Source organism: Typopeltis vanoorti, chromosome 3 (assembly GCF_054136105.1).
Source record: "Typopeltis vanoorti isolate ZY-2024b chromosome 3, IOZ_Tvanoo_1.0, whole genome shotgun sequence".
NCBI classification, from domain to species: Eukaryota; Metazoa; Arthropoda; class Arachnida; order Uropygi; family Thelyphonidae; genus Typopeltis; species Typopeltis vanoorti.
In genome coordinates, this window is record NC_143551.1 from 17,482,544 (window position 1) to 17,508,860 (window position 26,317).

A 26,317-nucleotide genomic window follows, 5' to 3' on the forward strand; every position below is an offset into this window, starting at 1 on the left:
AAACATATTTCTCTGCATATGCTCACTGAAAAGATAAAATGAAGGACTTTTTGTGCTGCGAGTTCATAAACTATAGTTTTGAATACCATTGCGAAAACGTTCATCGAGCCTGTTGTTGTTTTCAACTAACAACAGGCTTGACGAGGGTTTTTTTTTTCTCTCTATTATTTTCCTCTCTGAGGTGAAAATATAAGGTTACACACGTGTGATTGTAAATTATGATAATGACTGAACTATAAGGAATGACAATCGAAGACTGAAAATAAGTCCAAGTCACTTAACTCACTGAGGATGTTTTTCGTTTTCTTCGGTGTCAACAAACACGTACAATTTTCCTCATTACAGCTATGGATGTAGCAGGCTTTTCTCCTCTCGGGTTTCTCCCATATCAAGTAACATGCAAACACATCAGAGAATCCACGCAGTTTACATATCCAGTACGGTGGCGTCATAACCTTAGCTGTTTAGGCTTAATCTAAACAAGGCAAAAGAACGGTTTTCTTTTTCAATGATAAATAGCCTAAGCTTTTCAAAATTAGTGATCAATATTAAGCTTTCTTTACATAGGTGCAAGATCGTTTTTTCCCATGGGCATCTTTTCTTTGGTCATCCTTGGCTTCTATATACTCCAACTGAGTGATATCGTGATTTTTTTTTTTTTCTGGTAGTCTTGAAATGGATTATGTTTTAATAAATATTGTATACTTATTTAAAATATTTGTTTACGCGTAATTTTAGAGATCTGATGGAAACTAGAGTTGATCAAAGCAGGCTTGATTGACCAAGTGGTCAGCGGAGGGTTTGAATCCCACCGTGGGCATGGATGTTATGTGAATGTCCAAGTAGGAGATGAAGTTCATCGCCCGGTATGAAACCGCTACCTTACTTACTGAAGGCCTGAATGGCTTGAAACTTGATTAAAAAAAAAAAAAAAAAATCTACGTTTAGTCTCTATAGCAGAGTTACTAGATAATGATCTAGCCCACCCATCCACGGTTTTAATATTATAGATTTATAGCCTTTCATGCATGAGATTCACACAGAAAAAGAAAGCACATTAAATAGATAATTCCATTCTCGTTAGTGAGAAAAATAAATGTTACTGGAAACATCCCAGTTCTGGGATGTTTATGCAGCCATACTGACGGCTGCATAAAGTTAATAACCTTAAGTATGCTCTCTCAAAATTTAGAAATCATTAACTACAAAAAAAGTGCAACGCATTCGTCGAATTTTAACCAATTCGATATAAAATATAGGACCGTGAAGTCCCCCATTAACCCTGAAATTATGAAAAAGAGTGGCAAAGTTTTCCACGTTTACTGTGCTTGTCGAAATGCTCCCAAGATAAAATAGTGGGAGAAAACAGCCGAGTTCAGGTTTGGACAGAAAATAAACAGAGTTAAAATCTCTCCCTGAAGGTAGGAGTCCTATACCCCATAGGCATAAATACAGCCGAAGATTGTTAGTAAACAGGAAACAACCTCTAAAAACTTAATCTATCACTGTTGACCCGAATTAGAGATCTGGAATCCCAACGTAACTTAAGGCAAAAACAAAAAAAAACAAAAAAACATTTCCTTCAGATTACAGGCGTATTCTGAATGATAAGAATAAGCGTAATGCAGCACATTAAAAACCTAGTTTCATATTGATATAAGTTGTTTATTACAACAAACAAATGATATCGAACAAAATGCTAGACTGAAATATTTAGGAAACAAAATTGTGCGTAAAACGATAATAATCCACACCTTATGCGCGGCGAGCTCGCGTACACACACACTAAAAAACGTTCGATCAGCAGTCTAGTGCAGCGTTTCAAAATTATGTTAATGATAAGCAGAACTTTTCGTACATGCAGCGAGGTAGGGGCGAGACGCAAATATCAAACATAATATTTAATGTTTTTTTTTTCACTTAAGTCGGAAAACAATGCAAAATGTTTCCAATGTTATGAAGATATTTCCAAAGAGTTCATGTAAAAGGCAGTTTTTACTATTTCGTTCTCATTTTAAAAATAACAATCGCATTTACAATTATCATATATAATCATAGCAAAATAAAAATTTTCATTATCCGCTGAACTGAAATGGTTTAATTTAAAGAACTTAAAATCTTCCGAAATGCTCCTTTCCCGTTCCCAGAGTCTAAGAACCATTTAAAAACAGTAGGAATGACTAGTCTGGAATTCCTTGCAACAGTACCTACGGTATTTATTCTCCCCCCCCCCCCCCTCAAGTATTCTAGGTCAATGCACAATTTAACTGGCGACCTCCAATTCAACTGAAATTTCTTTCAGTTGAATTGAAACTTATTAAAACCACTTTCTTGAAACTTATCTCCACACAAGGGCGTATATATATGGTATATCTGCGAACCTGAATTTCTTTTTAAAAACATTCACAAATAAACTTTTTTGATTTACTCAAGATGAAATTATTTAATCTAGATTTCCTCTAGCCAAGTCTAAAGTAGTAAGCAAAACTTTTTTTTTTTGCTGTATGTTATAGGTTTTGCTTGAGGAAGGAGATTGGCATACCCGCTTTCTGATCTCGTAAAACTTGCGACTGTTTACAATGTAAAGATTATATAAAATCATGTAAACTTTACATGATTTTATATAATATTTTTACTTAGCTCTTTGTCTACCAACACCGTTAACACCACCCACACAGGAGAGGTTTGCAACCTCTCGTGGGTGGAACCGATATCACAATACTAATTTTTGTGATACAGGAGGAAAGGGAAAACAACGAAACTGTAGATCTTCTTTAGCCACTGAAGGTACTGAATCCGTTCAAAAAACACGCAGGGATAAATGAAATAAATTGCTTCTAGTTGGACAACTGATACTTCGATCTGTTCAATCAGTTCGAGGGGGAGAAGGTTTCTCTCCCCCCTTTCCACCGTTTTCGCCCCTAGTTCTTCTGGAAATGAAATTCGGAATGACTGTCGAAATAGGTTTTGTTAATTGCATGGTGTTTAAAGAAATTAAAGTTTAAGTTACAGAAGTCTATGTGTAACAATTCTTCAAATCTATCGGGTAGTTTAAGGGATAATCCGACAATCCCTGTGAAGTACGGACATCCGTGCTTCCTCCAAGCTATCATCAACTTCTCTAAAGGAGAAAGAAGATAAAAAAAAACAGATTAACTGCATTATTCCACTTTCGATTATTTTAATAAAATTTCTAATTGTCTGAGTGTAAGATTTAAAAAAAAACAAACTTTTTTTAAAAATTTATTTTGAAACTGGAATTGTTTGTGATAGGTTCAGAGGTCACTGCACGCCAGTCGGTATCGTGTTAGTGTATATATACAGGTCCATTCAAGTCCTATAAGGCAAAATCAATAATAATAAAAAGATGAAAATATGTCTTAAAGAAAACTGCTTTCTCTTAATATAGAATTAATAATAGTGTTTACTCTAAAATAGGTGGGATGGTTGAAATATTTAATAACCAGTGTATGACATCACGAAGAATTATATCATAGCAACACGGAAAACTCTCACATGAAACTACATTTCGCCACAGAAGTCATTTACTCCCAGGAAGTTCTCACTGATATGTGGAATAACAGATCAATAGAAACTGTTGATTCTAGCAGGATGCCATTATTCCATGCAAGTTCTGTCTCCAGAACGGTCGATGAATGAAAGAATCGACACAAATGTATCGACGGCAACGAGGTGCAAAGGGACTAATTAGCAATGTTAAGTATAAGGTATTCCAATTGCGATTCGTAAATAACTGAAAAATTGTATGACAGGATAAAAATATACCAGAATTAACCTACTAGAGGAGTTCCACCTACTGGTGGAATTTTTTCATGCCATCAGATTCAAGTGAACATATCCTAGAAATATACTGGCACATTTATAGTCAAGTAATTAGCTGTCATTTGTGGGCTTGGTTAACCAAGTGAATAGTCTGCCTTAGACACTGTAGGTTCTCTAGTTTATATTAGAACGATTTGTTCTCGTGTTAATTTAGTCCTGTTTTCGTTATGCGTTACTAATGTCAGTCGGGTTTCTTTTTCTGAAGAATTTTCCGTTTATCCTACAGCATGATTGTCAAGATGAATTGTGGCGACAAGACCACAGCATACAGGCTTACAACTCGTTAATTTTTGTTCCTTCGGGGTCGCTGCTATCGTGGAAATATTTCTGCCAATCAAGCATGACCAACACCCTATGTACCCAAAATTGTCACTTACATAAAATAGATATATTTCAAAATGAATTAAAAAGCGATATTTTTATTATTTGCATTAATGAGAAAAAACAAACTTGCTAATAGCATAAAACAAAAAGATACCAGCTTAATGATTTGGTATGTTTAACTTCATTTCAATATAATTTATTTTCCATCTTCCTGTACCTAATAGTGTTTTTGAAAGTTCTTTCCGGTTTCAAAGATATTTTTATTTAAACAACAGACCGGAAGGATTTCGTTAACTAAAACAAACAAGCACGAAGTGCGTCCCTATTTTTTCTTTCTTTAGCAATTATTTCCTCGCCTTTATCCAACTGCTTGTTTATCTACTCTAAAATCACCCTTTGAAGGAACATTTTAAACATACAATTTACTAGTCAACAACAGTATTTCGTTATTTATGCTTAATTTATATTTTATATTTACGTTAATTATACTTATCTAAACCATACATGCATATATTATGCTGAAGTAACTTGTCTTCCTGAAACTATGAAGTGTTCGCTCATGAATGAGTCAATTTATTTATTCTTATGGCAAAAGGAATACAAAGCAGCTACAGGTCAGTGTCCAGTCTAGAAAGCCAATCCAGGGCCTCATCTGTCACCTCGTGTTCTGGAGGCCGTCACCATGAAATTGGCGCCTTGGGCAGTCATTCACAATATGAGTAATCATCTGGGCCACGGGAAAACGATCAGAATAAGGGTGATCTGATCTCCATTTATGTAGTAGGTAGCCACATCTGCCCTGGTTAGTTCTGATCCTGTTGATGGATGACCAAAACCAGGCTGCGGGGTACAGGGATCTTCAACCAGGAAGCCATTTGTTGAAGATTGTTGGACCAGTGTTCTCGCCTCATGTCAGGTGTTGATGGTAAGGCAGCTGAAGAGAGTTCTTCCATGGACCAGAAAGAGCTTCTTGATTTTAGGCGAAGACTAGGTGGATTTCTGAGCGTCGTGCAGGGACAGGAGTAGGTTTCTCATTACTTTATTAAATTCTTTAATCGAGGCTTGTCTTCTTCTTCTTATATTTAGTGGAGCAATGTTAGATAGGCAACCAGGGAAGAAGGGTGCTTCTCAATGTCCCAATATTTAGGTGCATGGTAGCGTTTAGCTGGGTATTTATAATGTTAGTAAAACTTCTTTCCCAGACGGGGGCACAGTATTCTGCTGCAGAGAACGCGAGGACTGGTACAGACGACCTTAGGACTTCTGCACCACAACCCCAGGTTGTTCCACCAAGCCTTGAAATGATATTATTCCTCATTTTAATTTTGTTAGACAGGTTGGTGATATGCCTTTTATAGGTAAGGCTTCTGCCCAGGCTCACTCCAAGGTATTTCGAGTGAGGTTCATGTTCTACCATTTTACCACAGAAAGAGAGGTAGAGGTGTCGATTTGTCTCTGCTCAGGGGGAATACTGTGGACACAGTTTGTTAGATTTGGCTTCAGGTACCACTGCTTGAAGTACTCTTCCAGGATATTCAGGTCGGTGTTCAAGGTTGATTCCAGGTTGGAAAAGGAGGTAGACTGGTGTAGGGATTGCTAGGTAATTGGCGTACATATATTTGCTTGAGCTGGTATGTGGTAAATCGGATACGTAGATGTTAAAGAGTAAAGTAGCTAATGCAGAGCCCTGTGGGAGATCGTTGTGAAGGAATCTGGGCCTGCTTTTTTTCCCCACCAATATGGACCCGGATCTTTCTGTTGGAGAGAATGGATTCAAAAAGCTGGAAAGTTTTTTTTTTTAAGTCAATATAACATTGCAATCACGAACCAGATAATCCTGAATTATGCTGATCAACCATCATTTTTTTTAATATTTAAATGAATCACCTTTAATTCTCAGTATTCGTAACGAATGTTACAAATATTTCCTTATAAAAGAACGAAAGTTATACGTATACTAGGGGGAGCAACCCCCCCCCGGTGCACAATCCCCCCATGTTCCGGACTGGTAGGCCGGTTCTCCTTGAATTCTGATGGCTCGACACTCAGGTTAGCCCCTGAGTGTCGAGTCTTCAAAAAAAAAAAAAAAAAAAAAAAAAAAAAAAAAAAAAAAAAAAAAAAAAAAAAAAAAAAAAAAGGGGGGATCCTCCCCCTAACGTCTACGACCCCCCCCAGTTCTGGACTAATATATATATATATATATATATATATATATATATTAGGATAACCAAGCAATTTTATATGCTTGGTTATTTTAGCTCCTAATCCCAAGTGTGCAAACAATTAAGTTTGCGCCTGAAACAAAGTTCAAGTCTAAAGATGGTACAACACCAGGGCAGCTCATTGTAAAGGTGGTTAAAGCTTTGATCACTATTCTTAGTATTTTCCCATAATGTAAAGCACATCTCACTAGAAGATGTATACTGCAATGCATTATTTATTCCCATATATATATATATATATAGGGTAGATTAAAAAAGAAAAGTATAAACGTTCGGTGATTTTTTTTTTTAACAAAAATATTTTACTTATGGATCTGTTACCGAAGGTATTCACTGATTTCTCCAAAACTAGATATGCATACAACCTGCAATAACTATCCTTTAAAAGCAAAAACAGCAATACCGTGAAAGTTATATTAAAACAAAAGGTATACTCTGGAAGCATTGTACGATTCCTAATGTCGCTCATCGTTCAAGCGTTTTAAGTAACGATATTTAGGGCTTTCATCCTCACCACCCCAATTATAACTCCTAACCACTATCTAAACGTTGGTTCTCCGAGGCATTTCGAAGTAATTCAAGATTAAAAACTTAGCATACTGAGTGGTTCAAATCAAATATCACAGCTTCGTGCTCGTCCTACATTGCAGCTCGAAAAATCTATTAAAAACAAAATCCAAACTACACTTTTAACTATATCAGACTGATATCAGTCTTCTCCTCTAAGTAGTGCATAGAGGATTAAAGAAAATCACTCTCCCACCGTACAGAGAGCTGCTCATTGTATGCTTCCTTCGATCCCCACCCCCCCCCCCGCCACCGAAAGATCAGAACAGCTTTAATAGTGTGCGTAGAAACATCTTATCTAGCTGGTATTCCCCACTTGTGCCGAAGAATCAACACGTAGCATCTATCATTAGGTCAAGATGTCATCCTAGTCAGACATTGAGTATGGAAGCAAGCTTATCTAGAACCCGTCTGGATAAAAGTTAGATAAACAGTGTCCATCAAACAATACTCTTAATTCAATCCTCTAGAAAAGAATGGAAAAGTCACCAACAACAACCAACTTCACTACCTGGAGGCCCAACAGTTAATTAGGGACCAATAAGAATTACGCTACTCTCGCTGCACAGCAGGTCATGAAGACCTTTGGACACGAGCCATGGAAGCTTTGGGGGAAACTTATGCGATCGCTCTTGACATTTCCAGGGCATCTGACCGAGTTGGTATTACAGCCTGCTTCTCAAGTTATCATCTTACAGTCAGCCTTATCTCATTTACAAATATGGTCGTTCATTACGTTTCATTGGTGGACGTTTCCTCACTTTAAATGTTCCTGTTAATGCTAGAGCAGCGTTTCTCAACCTTTCTAAGCCCAAGGACCAGTAAAATGCCTAAAACAATTCTGCGGACCACTAAGTTACAGAGGCGTAGCTGGGGGGGGGGGGGAGAATGCGTACCTGGCGGCACCTTTTTTGGTGTTTATGAAATCTTGCCTTACTGCCTATAAAACAGCAACTGAGTGATGAAATAGACTTCGACAATGTCATCGACGATTTTGTGAACAGAAAAGCAAGAAAAATAACATTTTAGAATGTTGGAATTAAAGTTTTCTTCAAAAATATACATAGTGTTTTTAATTTATTTCCCTATACGTCGTTTTGACTTTCTGTAATTTTTTTTAAAAAAACCTGTGTAGAAATTACCAAAACTTCGGAAAAACTGTGCCATTTATAACATAATAAATCTAAAAGCATGTTTTGAAAGATATGGCAACATAATTAATTAAATTGGAAGTAAACGATTAAAAGTATCATCATTGAACAAAGTTTTAATTTTTATTAAACAAATAAATAAGATGATATAATTATATTACTACTTAATTTTAATGAGATGGTTGAGCTTCTCAGTCCTTGCAGAGTTGCTAGATATCTGGCTCAATATTGGTCAACTTCAGTCGAAGATCAGTACACACACATGCGAAGACGATTTCTGTATTTTGTTTTTATTTGAAGGAGCGATGAAAATCCTTTCTCATAAAGATAGGTTGTAGAAAATTGCAGGACGATTTTCAATGCTTCTTCAGATAATTCCGGAAATTCACTTCTCACTGAAGGCTAGATCCAAAATCGAGCAAAACCAAGATCACGGAATTGCATTTTAAGCCCACTGTCACTTGAAAGCTCGATTAACTGTTCTTTTTTTTCGATAGCGAAAGATCGTTCTCGTGACTGGAAGCCTGAAATAGATCGCGAACCCACAGAAATTTCTTATAAAAGTAATTCGGGAAATATGTTTCAAAATTCCGTTTCAGATTTTTGAGATGGTCACAAACTCAGAATGAACAAAAATATTATTTTCCACTAAAAAGGATTCCAATGTTGGAAAAGGTGCAAATTGTCTTTTACATAATTAATCCATAAAACCAGTTTTTTCTCAAATGCCTTTATTTTGCGGTAGGCATCAAGAACAGTTAAAAATTTACCTGAAAGGAGAGATTTAGTTCATTTAATTTCGAAAAAAATGTCTGAAAGACAGGATAGTGTTGATAACCATTCTTCGTAAACAAGGAGTGATGCAAAATCAGAATTACGTTCGTTTACAAATAATAAAACTTCTTGCCTTAATTGAAATGACCTTGTTAGTGCTTCGCACCTGGAAAGCCAGCGAATTTCAGAATGAAGCGAAAGTTGTGTATATTCACTGCCCATTTCATCGCAGAGTACTGAAAATAACCTGTTATTTAATGGTCGAATTTTAATAAAATTAACTAGCTTGACAGCGTTGTATAGCAGAGTTTTAAATTCTGGTGGCTAACGCTTCCCTATGTATGAAACAATGCACCCAATTCATATCCGGACTACTTCTTTGACCTTAGAAACAACCCCACTATGCCTGCCTATAAGAGCGCGAGCACCATCCGAACAGAAGCCTATACATTTTTCCCACTGGATCCCTTTGTGTATTATGTAATTATTGAGAGTGAAATATTTCTTCTCCAGTTGTTCGGGATGACAAAGTTCTATAAAACAAACAGAATATCATCATGAATGTTATCATGCGCATATCTTACGTAGTATATTAACTGCGCATCATTTGTAACATCAGTAGTCTCGTCTATTTGTAACGCATAATAAGGGCTCTTCTTAACTCTTTCGATTAACTGAGATTCTATGTCACCTGCCATATCATTAATTCTGCGACCGACAGTGTCATTTGAAAGAGGAATCAAATCAACATCTTTTAGTAACTTGTTGCCAAACATAGTTTTTACCACATCTTTTATAGCCGGAAGTAGAAAATTTTCCCCGATAGAATGAGGCCTGTTTTCGCTGTGCGCAAATTTAAGAGATAGGATGCTTCCAGTGCCTTGCTATTAATGGAACCCATGGCTGAAATTATATCTTTCCCATGATTTAATGTCCATAAGCGTCGCTGAAAAAATTCAATTGGCTTATTTTTCACATCACAATGTTTAGTTTCTAAATGTCGTCGGAGTTTCGCAGGTTTCATGCACTCGTTCGACAACACTTCATAACACAAAACACATTGAAGTTTCTGTTCACTTTCATCTCCACACCAAGTAAACCCGAATTCCAAATATTAACTGTTATATTTCCTACTGTATTTTTTCTCTGAACTGCTTGTTTCTTCTACTTTAATAGTATCAGATTTACTGGCCGTTACAACACGTGTATTACAATTAGGGTTAGCATTACCTGTTTCATTTGCTCTTCTTTTCAAATCCTAGTTCTAAGCCACTTTTCCATTATTAAAAAAACGTTTCCTATAAATACTGGGGTTAACTCACAACACACTTTGTTCAAGTATCACTTAGCACTTCTGAAGACTGAGCCTTGGTTGAAGGAAACCTTCAATAATAAAAATCAATAAACAACAAGCAATTGGTTGAAATGTGGATAACATGTTCACTTCAAATCTGACAAAACAGAAATGGAAGGCGGAAGCAATAAAACTATATTGTTTTTCACTTTACCCATATTTTATTATTTGTCATTCTGCAGCTACAAATTTAGTGGCAGAATGACGAATAATGAAAGAGGGGTGAAGTGAAAAACAATATAGTTTTTATTGCTTCCGCCTTTGAACATTCTGAAGCTATTTGTTGGATTTTTTAAGGCTCCATTTGATTTCAATAATTTTTACTTACTTATTCAATTTTTAATTTTTGTTTGGATAATTAAAAAATATATATTTATTTAATTAAGTCTGCCTGCGGACCACCTGTCCCATCCGCGAATCCGCAGCCTTTTGGCTGGAGAGCGGATACCCTAACCACTCGGCCAACCAGGCGGGCATATGGTATCCTTTCATTCAGAAGATTACTTCTCGCCTGCACAACTCCTAACACAATATATCCTAAATTCCCTCAATCTTAGAATACTGATCTCACATTTAAGGTGATACATCCAAAACCTACAAAAAGATGCTTCATACTATCTAGAAGATAGTCCACTTATAGATGACCCTCTCTAAACACACAGACATACTTTATCAGGGACGTTCTGTTTGCCTTATGCCTTTCCCAGATATTTTCAAGGACATTCCTTGAACTGACCATCACCATTCTAACCCCCTCCCCCATCCTCTCTGCATAATAATAACAAACACGATCCGCTGATCGTAAACATTCATACCCAGTTCAGTTACAAACTTATTTAAATTACTCATCCTCCACTTTCATTCTAGCTTTGTTCTTCGGAACAGATTACTGGACACTGTTTTCTCCCAAAGATTACAATTTCTGTCAATTCAAGAAACACGTTAACAGGCTTCTTTTTCTTTAACGATCCACGCATAGTGCAGTCTTGTTTGAAGACTGGACTATGCAATGAATGAGAGGTTATAACCTCTCATTTGTGGGTTGAGATATATAAAATAGCATAATAAACTGCTAATAAATTTATTAACATCAATCAATTTGAAATATAAATAAAATTTAATCTATTTTAATATTGTTGTAATCAGCCTAGAGTAATAACAAAACTAAATAAACTTTTGGTCAAAAGGCATTTTTAATCATAATGACAATTACGTATTAACTGGCTAGAAGTGATCTGAAATTTCTTTGAAAATATATTCATACGACACTTTACTTCCAAGGTTGCACGGAAATTCCAACTCATATCGCCATTTATTAACGCTTAAAGGTTTGAAGAAAGTTAATATAACGAAAGTATCTCAAAAGGCTCCTTTTAATCTCCAGGAGTTTTCATAATTGGATATATGCGTGCTGGGTTAGATAATTTGATATAGTATAAAAGTTCTCGCAAACTGAAAGAATGCGCTTTAAGTATATAACATCTGGCGATTTCCCACCGTGTAATAACTTTTTCATATCAAAAACTGAACTTGACCAGTAACACTAAAGGTTTTTATTAAATCAATTTCAATACTGTGAATGTCATTTAAAAACATGAGCTCAACGAAAGGCGTGTGTGTGTGTGTGTGTGTGTGTGTGTGTGTGTTTGTAAAAACGTCATTTAAACGTGGAAAGAAATTTTCGAATTCTCGGTAGTTATTTTCTCAAAACAAACACATGCAAAATGCTTAAGCAATGATTGATGCAATATCTAACACAATCTTCAAGTTCATTTTACACCACACTGTTTTACTAGCTTGCAGTATTTATCATTCTTTAGGTCTGCTATAAGAACATTATGACAGGATCAACACTAGGAGTGTCAACTGAGACATTTCCCCAGGAGTGAATTAATACACATTTATTTCAAATAAGTTCTGAATTATTTACTTAGCGCTAGCAGTGTTTTTTGAATATTTAAAAAAAATTTAACCATCGGCATGATTACTTTTCCTAAGCATCCTCCAGTGGCGAAGAAACGGGGAGAAGACCACTGATGAGTAAATGGCATGTGTCTGAGAGGGGACAGCGCAACTGTAGTACAAGTCTAAAATAATAGATTTGCCTGTTGGGAAAAAATAATATCACGACAATTATTACATGCCCGATTAGCGAGAAACTGAATTTTCATTCCGCAAAACAGAACTACGTCCAGAGGAACGCGCAATTGAAACGTAATACACTGACCTGAATAGCCTCTGTCGCTGCGGCTATAATTCCAAACCAACCTTGTCCGACGGTTCAAAACGACAAAGAGGTCCTTTTAACAAGCTACCGTAACTGCCTTGTCTATCGATATAAGCAATACAGTTATCCAATTTAAAAACTAAACATTTTGAAGAAAGCAGATGGATATTAAACATGCATAAATTAATCTGTTTTCATTTTAAGCATAACAATAACAAATGCGATTCCTTGATTGATTAAAATATGAAAACATGCTTAACTCAAGTCACACGAATGATTTGCCAATAATCAAACCGATATTTACAGAAACTGAAGAACTGTTTCTAACCGGATCAATTATGGAATATTCTCTTGTCAAAACTAACAGTTTCCTGTCTAGGGCTGTGACCTTTTAAAACTACCCACAAACGTCCGGTTCAATGTATCCAAATACGCCCTTCCTCCCTCGCGGTCTCTGAATCCATGCGATTCTCGACACGAAAAAATGTCAAGTTTTTATAACCGTCTAAAATGAGTATCAAATATACTGTAAAAATTACGGTTATCTGGTATGTTATGGATATTATAGATATTGCTAAAGCCTTGATTAAATTGGATTCATTTCTTTCTGAGCGAAGTTCATAAATTTGGCTGATCAACCAGTAATTTGGAGCGCGCACACAAACTGAAGTGACGATGTTGGAAAGCAGGTTCATCATTAAGTGAAATAATTCTACTGAATCAAAGTGAAAGTGTGCTCAACTCCCATCCTGTTTCTGGTCTAATGGATTTCGGACTAAGGTCTTGAACGGAAACAAAAATGGATCGTAGTCAATTCATGAACACTATTTACTGCAATTGTTAAAAATGCTATTTTGATGCTAACTGAAGTTATTAAAATGATCTACTATAATCACTACCAGAACAAATGCAAACCGAACCTTTTAGAGAGAGAGAGAGAGAGAGAGAGAGAGAGAGAGAGACTGTACTGATGCTGTAGCCTACTTAATAATAAGTAACTGGTTTTATTATGTGTCTAAAACTGTATTCGCTTGATCAGACTGCCTGGTTGAAGGATGAAAAAAATCTTCAGCCACCATACAAGACCGGCTAACTCACTTTAGCATGAAAAGTTCTGATAAAGGTTCTTCGCTTCCTAGATGGAATTCGTAAACAAGTATTTCCTAAGAGATTTGTCAAAATAGACGAATTACAATATTATACATTTATTTTGCAATGGATGGATACAAAGTTTTGTCTGATTTCAACCAAAATTAAAACGACGGTCGTTCTTTTGGAGAGTTCGCCTGCTTTGAGGATGTGATTCCTTGAATGAAAAACGAGTTTTTATTCCTCCTTGAAACACAAACAAAAAAAAAAAATTGTTGCATCCTAAAGAGCTCAGTTATGTTGCATAAATTTCACCTGGAACAGTGGGGTAGAGAAATTCTTCTGGAATTTTTACATTTAGCTGTATTTCAATTTTTACAAAGTACTAAGAGAGCTCTACTCCTATTACCTGAAAATGGACATTCTAACCATCGTCTGAATTATGCTGTCTATCCACTGCTAAACTTTTAACTCTCCATATCGGAGTATTTTTAGTCAAATATCATAAACTCAGTTGTCTTTCCACATTTCATGCTGTTCATGGCATCTCCCCACCTCCTGTATTCCTGTATTCATTAATTAAGGAACTTGCTAGGAAACTGGTATGATTTCTTCTTTCTCGGAATTGTAGTAACTTCTTGAGTCATTAAGTTTTGGATTTTCCTTTTCCTTGCAAGCAAATTTACCGAACTCAGTGCTAAATCAATCGACATTTTCTTTCACATTTTGTCAGTTTCAGGGTAAAAAAAAATCCTCTTCCTCTGCATGAGACCGGCTAACTCACCTTTAGTCGAAAGAGACAAGATGAAAGTTCCTCACTTCTTGGACGGGAATCGAACCCAGGTCTTCCCGACCAAAGGGCTTCGTCTATACCGACTGAACTAATATTTTATTAATCCAAAGCATCTAATTGCATTCAAAATAAATAAATAAATAAATATTATATATATATATATATATATATATACATACACATACATACATACACACACACACACACACACACACAATATGTACATAGCATGCTTTTCAAAGAAAACGTTTTACATTGATATTTCATTTTCATGTCCAACACTATAACATGCTCAGAGGATATTTCCGCCTAAAGTATGTAGTTACAATGAGAGGGTGGGGGAGAAATAAAAGCAAGCTGGACCCAGAGCTTTCTAACACATGTAACTCATACTTTAATAATATTTATGAATATAAGAGAAAACAGTATGATCCGAGATTCATTTTCTACTCTTTAGCATAGATCTTCAACAAGAACCAGTTTGTATTTTGGATAGCAGAATATATTAACATAGTCTTTTTAGAGAGTCCAATGTATTTAGACAGTACATCGATACTATGTACAAAACTCTTTCTTTGCAATATGGGAGACCAAAATAATAAAAATGCTTTGAAATTTTCACGTTTTTATTACAAGAACTGCCCACAGTACCCAATAGTAGGACGAATGGTGAGACATTACGCCCTTTGAATGAAAATGACTCAAGTTCGCTTCTCGTCATGATAAGAATAATCTTTATATGGATTTTTTTCAATTGAATACGAGTTAGCCGATCTCATACGTAGATTGGGTTCTTTTGCACAAAAACTCTGGTTTCTCATCCTCATATAAGCAAATCCAGAGAATGTAAGTAATTAACAGCAAAAATACTATTAGTGTACGGTAGATGGGTGGAGAGTTGTGCAATGTGAAGATGGATTAAGTTGTGTAGACGGTGAATTGTGTGTTGTGCAATGCGTTTCCCTCTTATGATGAGTCCATGAAGGTCACAAAATAATGTATTCGAAAGCAAGGCAACATGTGTACTCGAGTTTGTGAGCCACACAAAAATTTCTAGATTCTCTTTACAGAGAAAAAAAAAATAGCGGGGGAAGAGCGAAGGTACAAAAGCAGCTAAACAAAACTCGCGAAAGGAATTAGAAGATAATAAAAAATAACTATAAAAGAAAATCACAGGAAATTGAAGTTAATCATATCCATGCGAAATGTTATGAGAGTAAAAATTTAGCATATAAATAGTATTATAAAAATACACGAATTAAGAATGATCAATATTATTAGCTAAAGATTGCTGCTCTAACAAAAAACTGTAAAGTTTTTTTTTCCTCCATAACTACCAGTGGTGGCTCGTACATAAGCACTGCGACACTGCAGCACCCCCAAGAAAAAAATGAAAAAATTAAATTTTGTTTGTGTTTATAAATAATAACAATACTTACAACATTATATAAATGCAGTACATGTTAAAGCTTATGTGTTCACATTGATTGAATAGTTAATAATTGGAATTGTTCAATTAACGCTTTAGATTACGAAACAAATGCACTGCGATCTAACGCCGATATTCGTTTGCTCTTGTCATTGCACGTTACGTCATTCCCAACTGTAACTGCTCAACCGGCAGTGTATTTTTAAGTAAGCTTACGTGCCTTATTTCTGTGAGATATGAAACGTTTTATTATTGGTGCATGTGCCTGGTGAACTATTTTTTGTAAATCTTATTTTATTTTGTTAAAATAACATAATTATTTGTTTATTAGATACAAGGCTGAATTATGACGAGTGTCACTGTTGAAAATATGAAAAGAATATTTTTTCAATTATTGTTACACGAAACAAATGCACTGCGATCTAACGTCGATATTCGTTCGCACTTGTCATTGCTATTGATACGAAACTTTTATTATTGGTGTTTGTTCCTGGTGAGGATGAAATATTTTTAATAAAACAATTTTTAATATGTAAATTTATTTATTAATAAATTCTTACTGATAGGGAAAAAAAAGTTTTTGTTTTTAATTTTTTTATTTTTATATGCAGCACCCCCACTTAAAATCTTCCACGGCCACCACTGATAACTACTGATAAAACCACAAACTCATGGAGAATTTAATATGACAACACAATCGAAATTATCTTTTTCTCGCGATTCCAGGTGTTTGTATACTAGCAATTGAAAACTCGGAGCTGCAAATATTATAGTAATCTGTTCGGCTGTTTAACAGAATTTCAATGCTTACTAACATTTGGGAGTTTCATTTTCGAAGATAAACTAGACTAAAAACTAAACTACGAACAGAAACATAACACTTCACCATATGTCAGCGTAATGCTGTAAAACGAAGTCTTATTTCGTAGGCGTGGACAACTGCACTTCACTCTCTGGTGACCTCAACTTCATAAATAAAAGAATTCGCTATGCGCTGCTCTCGCGTTGTATGCGTGAAGCGAAAAATTGTACTGTAAATAGCCACTGAATATTTTTTTCAGCTCTACAATCTTCACCTATAATCCCCATGTTCCGAGAAAGAGTGATCTTGTGATCTTCCATCGATAACTCCTCTAACCTTTGCACGGTTGACATCATGTAATTACTGGGTACGGCACACTCAAAAAATCATATAGCTTAAACAATATTGACTACGTTCTAGAAATAAAATAAAAATTTAAATACGATTTAATGGATCACAGGGTGTGTAGAAAATTTACCGAACGACCATTCACAGAAAGGTAATTTCTCTGAGGGGGAGGGGATCCAATAAACAATCAATAGAAAAACAATTCATGAAAAGGAAGTTCCTCGAAGAAAAAAACAACTTGCCAATTGGTAAATCACCAAAAACACAATTTATGGAAAGGAAAATCATCGAAAACCTACAATTAAAATAAAAATTAATCTAAAAACCAATTTTAGAACTAAAGTGAGAAGTAATCAAAATAAAAGTATTTCATTAAATAGTTCACACACACACACACACACACACACACACACACACACACACACACACACACACACACATATATATAAATAAAGCAGATAGATAATTTGTTCAGCATTTCTCAAAAACATGCAACCAAAGCAATAATCAATATTACTAATATCATTCCAATAATTATTTTCGATATTCTGTTGGCAAAATTACTGAGAACATAACTTGTGTAATGTGTTTCGGAATAAACGATGGGGAAAAAAATACTGCTAATAAAATTTGAAGAAATTATGTTCCATCAACAATTGGATGATTATATCATGCTTTTATGCATAAAACAATGGAAAGAAAGCAGTGAAATATTTGCCCACCCCCCACCACCACCTGAATCTGGCAATTTGTACAATAATTCCATGGGGGTGCAAATGCAGATTTAGTTCGCTTAATTATTTCATCCCTCGAGTTCCAAAACAAGTAAATTATGGCAAGAATGAAAATTTAAAGATACCAGAACCTGAAAGCACAGTCACTAATTCAAAATAAAAACAAAAAACACTTTGAACTATAAAAGCTACAAGCATACAATTAATAAAATAATACATACAATTTTATTACTGTCGTATTTAATAAGATAACACTGAATTCAAAAAGGTTTATTGTGGAAAAAACAGCAGTTCTGTTTTCTAGTTTTTTTGCAAGTGTTTCCAAAAATACTGTGTTCAAATTTCCGAGTGATTATGATATCATACATTACTATTAATCCAGTCAGATAGTTCACTACCAACAAAGGAGCTTCCGTAACGCAGTCGGTATAGACCAGGGGTCGCCAAACTTCTTCGACCGTCGACCCCTTCAAGAGTTTCTCGATTTTTATCGACCCCCTCTATTTTACTATTACGTAATTATAATAGGATAAACAAAAAAGACGCTTGTTGGTAAATACGTCATTTTGGCCTACTTGATTGGCCTGCGTAACTATTTTCATGACCTTGCTCCATCTTACAGGTCCTATTCATGTCGCCGTTCCCGCGATTCACTCTTAATTGCGTTGTCATTCAGGATGGAGATATTTCAAGCTAAGCGAATTAAATATTACCCGTACAATGATGTCTTATTTTTTTTATCGACCCCTGAGCCCAAATCGACCCCTAACAATGTTATATCGACCACTTTGGCGACCACTGGTATAGACGAAGTCTTTTCGTCGGAAAGACCTGGGTTCGATTCCCATCCATGACATCAGGAACCTTTATCTGGGTCTCCTGACTAAATGTGAGTTAGTCGGTCTTATACTGAGGTAGAGGGTTCATCAGGAAACTCGGGTTTTTCGTCTCTCAGAACAGGCAAACCGGCCCGTGAACACATACGGATCTACAGTCATAAAATACATACTTAATCCCTCACAAGCAGGAGGAACCGCTTACAATAAATAAACTACCAACAAAATGTCGACTGGTAGCCATTCTTGTACAGAATTCTTACATTCTTGATCAAACAAACCTAATAATAATAAAAATAAATTTATTATTAGGTACAGTTATTGGAGACAGAGTAATAAGAAATAAACGCATTACGTCGGTGGAAAAATACAATTTCCTTATGGAGCAGCCTGCGATCATTGTCCGAGACCAATTAATTTAGCCTCGGATTGAGAAATGCTTTAAAAAGAAAAAAAAAAAAATCCAAGCATTCCAAACCAAAGAGCATATATCATTCTTCTACTACGCCCGGATAGTGTTAATAAAATGAGAAACGTGACAAAGTTAACATTCTTTTTCACTCATTATTTCTTATCTTTTAAATACAGTTGAAGTGTTCAAAGGGATAAAGGGAGGAGGGGGAAAAAAACGAATACAAGCGCACAGAAATTACAGTGTATAAATCGCAAATAATTTACATTCAAGAATTGAGGTTAATAACAGTAAAGAGCATGATAATTACATTGCTGAGATGCCAGAGGCTGCACTGGATTAAATACACCATATCTCATAATAATCATGTTATTACTTGACATATTTTATCAACGTAATGTAATGTAAAAAATATTTAACTGTTGGCATTGTTCTAAGTTACTTAAACTCGTCCTAACTATGAAAAATAAAATTAATAACCTGTGGGAAAGTGACAATTACATGAGTTAAGTATACGCTAATTAATAAGAGTTGACCGCATTAACAAGCTAATAAAGTGCATATTATTCGGCAACCAGTTAAAAGGAATGGAACATGTTTGGGTGTATGTGCTGTCACTGCTGTTTGTAATAACCAAATTGAATGTGATTATTCAGATGTTTTTTTTTTTTTTTTTCCTCAATCACTTATGAAGCGGATTCGCCGAGAATAAACTGACTACTAAATAATCTGGCTATTTCAGTGATTTAATTTTAATATAATTTCAGAATACCATCCCGTATCAGAAGTTTCAGGTTAATTACACTTTCGCTTAATTCTCGATGTTGTCGTAGGTAACTTAAGTTGATGTGACAGACATTTTAATCGTTTGGTAATTTGCAAGCAAAGCTCAAATTACTGTAATGATTGACAGCGTGGTAGTTTCAAAATCAAAACAAATTATAAAAGAATTCCTTCTGCTTAATGCAAATATTCGAGGCAAGCACCGAGCTTACTTTGAACAAAAATGACACAAACTATCAATACAAAAAATAAACAGAGAACACTTACTATTCTTAAATGTCAAAAACCTCTAACACAATGCAGTTTTTCGGTCAATAGTACCGTAAGAGACATCCAGTAACGGAACAAACAAATGCACTACAAAACCGACTAGTTCATCATTTGATGAACGATCGCACATTGAAATCTCAGCTGAATAGCAACTGGCAACGACGTGGTTAACAAGCACACCCATCCGGGCAGGTCTTGTATCGATGAAAGGAGCCACTTCCGGAGTTCACGAAAGGTAACGTCATAACAGTACCGGAAAGTGTTGGTCAGCTGTGATGTCACTTTCCAGGCAACTGCTATAACGGCATAATCGGAATAAATGACGCAGGCAATCTGCGTGAAACGATGGCAAATAGTGCACTGTAATTTCATATTGCGCTTGTTTTGAAGGCCGGTTTTAAAGCATTAAATCTGAGCTACTTTTTCTCAATTTGATAATTTGAGCGAATGAGACAAGTTCATCTTAATGCAAGCTTGTAAAGGGTTGTGAAGTTTTGGGAAGCGTGTAGAAATAATATTACGAGATTGCGATTGTTCCTGCCATTCAACAGAAGCGACAATTTATTAAGAGAAATAATAAGTGCGCAACCTGTAAACCCAGATTCCTATTAAGGAACTCCATGCTTAAGATGTATTAACACGGAATTATTATTATTTTATTTATTTATTTTTTGCAGTTTTATGCAATAAATAATCTTGTTTCTGAAAACCTTATATCATGATAGCCGGAAAAACATTCCTGAAACAATGAAATTCCTGAATTAATGAAACTAGAAATGAAATTCTGAATCAATTAATGCAGGGTTTCCCAAACTTCTTGCTAAAGTGGAGCACTACATCAAGCTTTTTTTGCGGAGCCCTCGCAACTCAATATTTAAATAAGCATGAAAAAAGGAAGAAATCAAGCAACACTCGCCATTTTACAATTTAATCCTCCATAAATTTAAAAATTTTAAGTTTATTTTAATGCCTACAGTGTAGTTGTTGATTTGAACTACAGAGTTTTTCAAAGTCTGGTATGAAAGACCCAACTTGTAGCATCATATCATTTTCTGCATTTAGCCCGTTTCTATATTTAGTTCTAGTAGCTACTTATAATAAAAACGTCTTTTCACAGAAATATGTTGTTGGAAAACGTATCAAAAACTGCAGATGTTTCGGGGAGCCCTACAATTTCAGTTCTGGAGTCTTGGGGGTTCTGCAGAGCTCGCTTTGGAAAACCCTGAATTAATACACAGTGTGATATGAATTTTTGTATGAAATAAAATAGTTATAAACTGATTTTTTTTTCTTCCAAAGATGCCAAAGCTTAGGATCAGAATTTCTCGGCTTAATTACAGATAAGCGCACGCACACCGATGTGCACTTTGATAAACAAGCGGTAATTACACTCTGTTCAACACGTGTTTGATACGTTGCCATGACATCAACTAATAAATCATGAACAGTATTATAAAACTCTACCATTGCATTAGTTAAATTCATCGACGATTCTCAAAATTCAGGTCATCCATGTTTTGATAGCAATAGCCTGCTTCTGAAAGCACTATAATAACCACTTCGCTTATTCGCTTCTTTCCATCTCCAATTTCAGCGTCTCCTTATGCATTCGGAAGGACAATGTGACATTTGCTCTTCAGATGGGTCATTAGGTTCGAAGTCCGCCTAGGACGCGAATAACTTCCATAAGCCATTTTCCACTGTAGATGAATTAACCAATATCATACGAATACAGCAAAGTTCCCATTTGGGGTGCGTTTATTTGCGTGCGTTCTCCAGCAACTCAGAAGGAGAATGAACGCAATTAACAGATAATATACTTGCTTCATAGCTTCAAAAGATTCGGCCATTCATTCTAAACAAGCCCCGTGGCAATTCAATAACAAGGAGAAAAACAAGAACAGCGCTTTGTTCAAATTAGTTCAGTTAACCAAGTTCAAAAAAAGTCCTGGTTGTCATCACTGGATTAAAATGTTGCTTTTCTTTATAAAATTTATAACGGTAGTTGCTATATACAGTAACTGGAGGTATTTAAGCCATCCCCAATCCAGCTGAACAGGTGAGTGTCTCGATAGCAGCGTTATCGCGACGCTGCATATATTATATACTTAAAACTATGCCCCAAATCCGAACCTTTTAAGACAATCATTCCATTAGTAAGATTCCAATGTATTTTTTAAAAGTCAACAGCAGTGATGTAGTAGCATTTGAGCTATCTCCTGCGCAGTACATATATATATATTTTTTTTTTTTTTTTTTAAAGATCCCTTAAGAGCTTTTTGCTCCAGTTAGTTTCTTGTGAGAGCCCACTCTAGATCCACCTGCACTCTGGAACTTGCTTCCGCCTTGCACTGCCCCCTTTTATTGAGGGGGAGGGTATAGTAGCTGAAAAGTTTCTCTGATATCCAATCAAAGCAATTAATACAATCTCATGAGGCAACCAGCGTAAAATCCTTGAGATGATATTGGTATATGAATTATCCTATCCCTGTCGTCCGTCCTAGGACCGGTTGAGTCCCCTCCTAATGAGGGGGTTACTGGCGAATTAATGCAGCCAGTTTTCGCCACTCCTCTTCAAGGCGCCGGTTTGCCTGCTTGCGGGATGAAAAACCCCAGATAAACTGTAGGAAAAAACTCTGCTGTCCACGTCCGGCTAACTTGGTTATGGCTGAGGAAAATCCTTAAGCTCCTCACGTTGTTTACAGGAATCGAACCTAGGACACTCCTTCCCCAGGCATATGGTTGCGAAGCGCATAGCCACTAGGCTAACCGCGCGGACTGTATATGCACTACTGAACTAAATTTATGTTAATGTAATTAAATGGAGTTTTTTAACTAAATTTATGTTAATGTAATTAAATGGAGTTTTTTTAACTAAATTTATGTTAATGTAATTAAATGGAGTTTTTTAACTCCATTTTTTCTATATCTTAATAAAACAGTATTATAATAATATCTTAATCGATAAAGTTTCGTTAAAGCAAAGAGGAAAAAAAATGCGTGAAATCAAAATGCTTTTGTGCTTTGGATGATTGCATTTTTCTAAAATATTTAAAAATATATTTGCTTAAATCGCTTTCGCGGGTCTCATGTTTGAAATTACAGTATGTGCAATTAAAGTTAGCTCAAACCTGAAGATCCATTACGTCGATTAAAAATATTTTTTTAAATTTATAAAACCAGATAAGTCATTTCAGTGAAAGAGTATTGTCATAGCATTAAGTGAATTGTATTTACAAAAGCATATTAGTATATGAATATCAAAATCATATCTGAATTTTTAATCGTGAACTTCCTGGTAGAAGCACGCTTGTCGCTTACCACAAACAAAAATATTTAAAAGGTTAAGCTGAGAACTTCTATCGACTATTCGCCCCCGCTTCCCCCCTGCCAACACACACACACACACACACACACACACACACACACACACACACACACACACACACACACACTTAAGGCTTTAAGCAAAAGGGATGATGTTTGAGTTGAAACATCTAGTAACTGAACATACTCTATCACCTTTTTTAATTTTGACTTGATATTTTTCAATTTAAATTTTATTACTGGCGGCATTCTCGAGAGCTTCCCCCATTACTGTATAATTTTGTCATTTTGCTTTCAATTCTTACAGGATTTTTTTCTATATTATTATGTTTCTATGAATCATACGGCTGGGAAATGAACGTTTACATGTTTCTGATAACTCTTGCAAACAATATCCAAAATAGACCGTAAGACTTATAATCAGCAGCGAGCAAATGATGTCAAAGATGTTAAGCGCCGGCATAATGTGCGTGCGTGCGTGTAAATCTCCACATCTTCAATTCAGATAGAAAATTTAGCTGCTATGCAAAAAGTGAGAGTAAAATGAATAGTGCCATCGCCACTAGCACCTGAAAAACAAATTCATATGGTGCCAGGAAATTTAACGCACATCTACAGGTGCAAAGACGATCTCGCACGTTTTAAAAGGCTGGCCAGAAACACTTGAATGAATATTTGTCATCTTCTATATTTAGACGGCACTAACCTAGAAGCAATATGCCCGAAACTGTCTACACTAGTGAAGTAATTTTAGAAATTTCAGTACAAGAACGCACAGCTGATAACAGCGCCACTACGCATGCGCAAGAAGGATACAATCTCGCATATCGCTTGCGGCATGCAACACGACACGAGACCAATTTAAATTTGCACAGTCATTACGGCAGAATTGGGTTCGGTAATTTGCAGCTACGAAGGCGGAAGAGAATTAATTAAATCGATTCCATATGAAACAGAATCCAGGTAAACTGCACACGGGACACGAGAAGAGCAAAAAAAAGGTGGAGGGGAACACACAACTACACGGCTCTTGCTCTTTCAAATTAAAACTCCCATAAAGGTTGAAAATAGATCTAGTCAAGATTTACGAGGAAGTCACACAGTGTGTGAGAAGTTAATGAACCGTAAACTTGAAATTCGGCCATTCTTTATTATCCTATACGTATTTTGTAAAGAAGAATCACCCCCTGCATTAAATAACTCAAAAATAGAAAGACTCAATGAATGACATCACGAAACTTGAGTACCTGTATGTGTGAAAAGAAATTCGGTAGCACGTGGGATAATTTTCGTTGAAGGATCCTTGCTACTCTGAATGCAATGCATAAAAATAATGATTATATGTAAATCAATTCATTTGCTCTTGTGTCATTTCAATCGACACATTGACATGACAAATGAGGAAGATGATGGATGCTGTCATTTCATCTTAAATGCCATCTATAACTCTGCAAACTTGTGGACTCTGAAGTCGTTGCAACTGTACTAAGCTTCGCGTTTATAAAACTTGTTAAATTTTTTTTTCAGGATACTGCAAAAGCAGTTGGACATAATTATCACATACAATAAATATTTTGCGATACTATAGCCAGGCGCGCGCACAGAGAGAGAGAGAGATGGAAATAAATGTAAAGGGTAAAACCTAGGAATATGCAAAAATATTTTTTTACTATATATTTCTATACCAAGGGCGCCCCTTACAAATATAGGCAAATTTGCTATATTGTACTGATTTATATTTTTTTACATTTTATTGTTTAGCAGTTCATATGTTCATTCTCAGCTTAACTGTCCTGACATTGAAGCAGTAATTCATTGATGTTTCCATTGACGGACCATCACAACACTTTGTACTGGATTAATTAGATCAGAGGAATTCCTAAACTACTCTAAACTTCTTCAACGAGAACAAAAAATTCAAGAGTGTCAGGTTTGTCTCATCAAATATTCAACCTCATTTGCAGACATCTCTTTACCAACAATGTCCCTTTCTGAGAGACAGAAAATGGTAAGTTTTATTCATGTCTCCCAAACTTACTCCACAGCTTTATTTATGATACCATATAACAGAATACCTATATAATCAAAATGCTATTTTGTCTCGCGGTTCATATTCTTGACATGAAAGGACCCGTTGACAAAGCGACAGCCACCGAGTTTTACGAAGTAGGTCCTAGCGGTTCTAGCCCTGAAGTGCAGGTGCCCGACAAAGAACTCTAGACTGTCGTTTAATGTTTATTACGCAAATTAACATAAATGTTTCCATTTTGAAATTCAGTAAGAAATCTCCAATTCTGGGCGTCATTTAATGTCATTCCCACAACAAAGCTGCATATGTTAAACAGATATTCCATTTCAGACCACGTAAGGAAACCATAACAATAGATATCGTGCTTACTTTGAAAACACTGTCCACATCTCTATAAAAACCCTGTATAAAATTTCTTTGTAGTTCCCCCCCCCCACACACACACACGCACACGAAAGAGTCAATTGGCTTTAAAAGTCATATCTCTAAGACAATGCAATCATCTCTGTAATTCCGTTCCACAGACAAGAACCAGAACCAGATCAGTGTGTGTGATCTAGCCAAAATGTGAACCGTCATTGGGAAATGAGGCCATCAATTTCAGTGGGCAGAAACTAACATATCCTGGTGGAAGTAGCGGAAAAAAACTGAAAATTATTCATGCGGACGAGGATAATCCGTTTAGGCGACGACTCATTTCATAAGATCAACTGCAATCCCATTCTCATATACATTCTCCCTGCGTTTTCTATAGATATCTTCATGGGCACGGTTCCGCTCAAATAGCTTCCATCACTCCTTCACTTTCTTCTAAATATTAAGACACGAGAAAAAGTGTTGATCCATGTCCAACATCAAGTCTGTCGAACCAACATCTTTCGTCACATCTGTTTTTCCTGTTCTCTGAACAACTCCTCACATTGTGTTGCCATAAGGACAGCAGCACCTCTTGTTCATGAAAATCAATACGTTTCTTCTCTCTTGTAAATTCTGTACTCACACT

General features: G+C 35.8%; 1 protein-coding gene across 3 annotated transcripts in view; it reads right to left on the minus strand.

The window, feature by feature from the left end:
* Positions 1-26,317, minus strand: part of LOC150107959 (prominin-1-A-like) — a 566,181-nt gene that overhangs the window by 310,805 nt on the left and 229,059 nt on the right. Inside the window, exon 1 of one of the 3 annotated variants that reach the window (XM_090390571.1) lies at positions 19,956-20,145. The exons of the other annotated variants lie outside the window; for them this stretch is intronic. The gene's annotated coding sequence lies outside the window, so the exon portion shown is untranslated. Of the gene's footprint in view, positions 1-19,955; positions 20,146-26,317 lie in introns of those variants that run through there. 3 annotated transcript variants of the gene reach the window in all.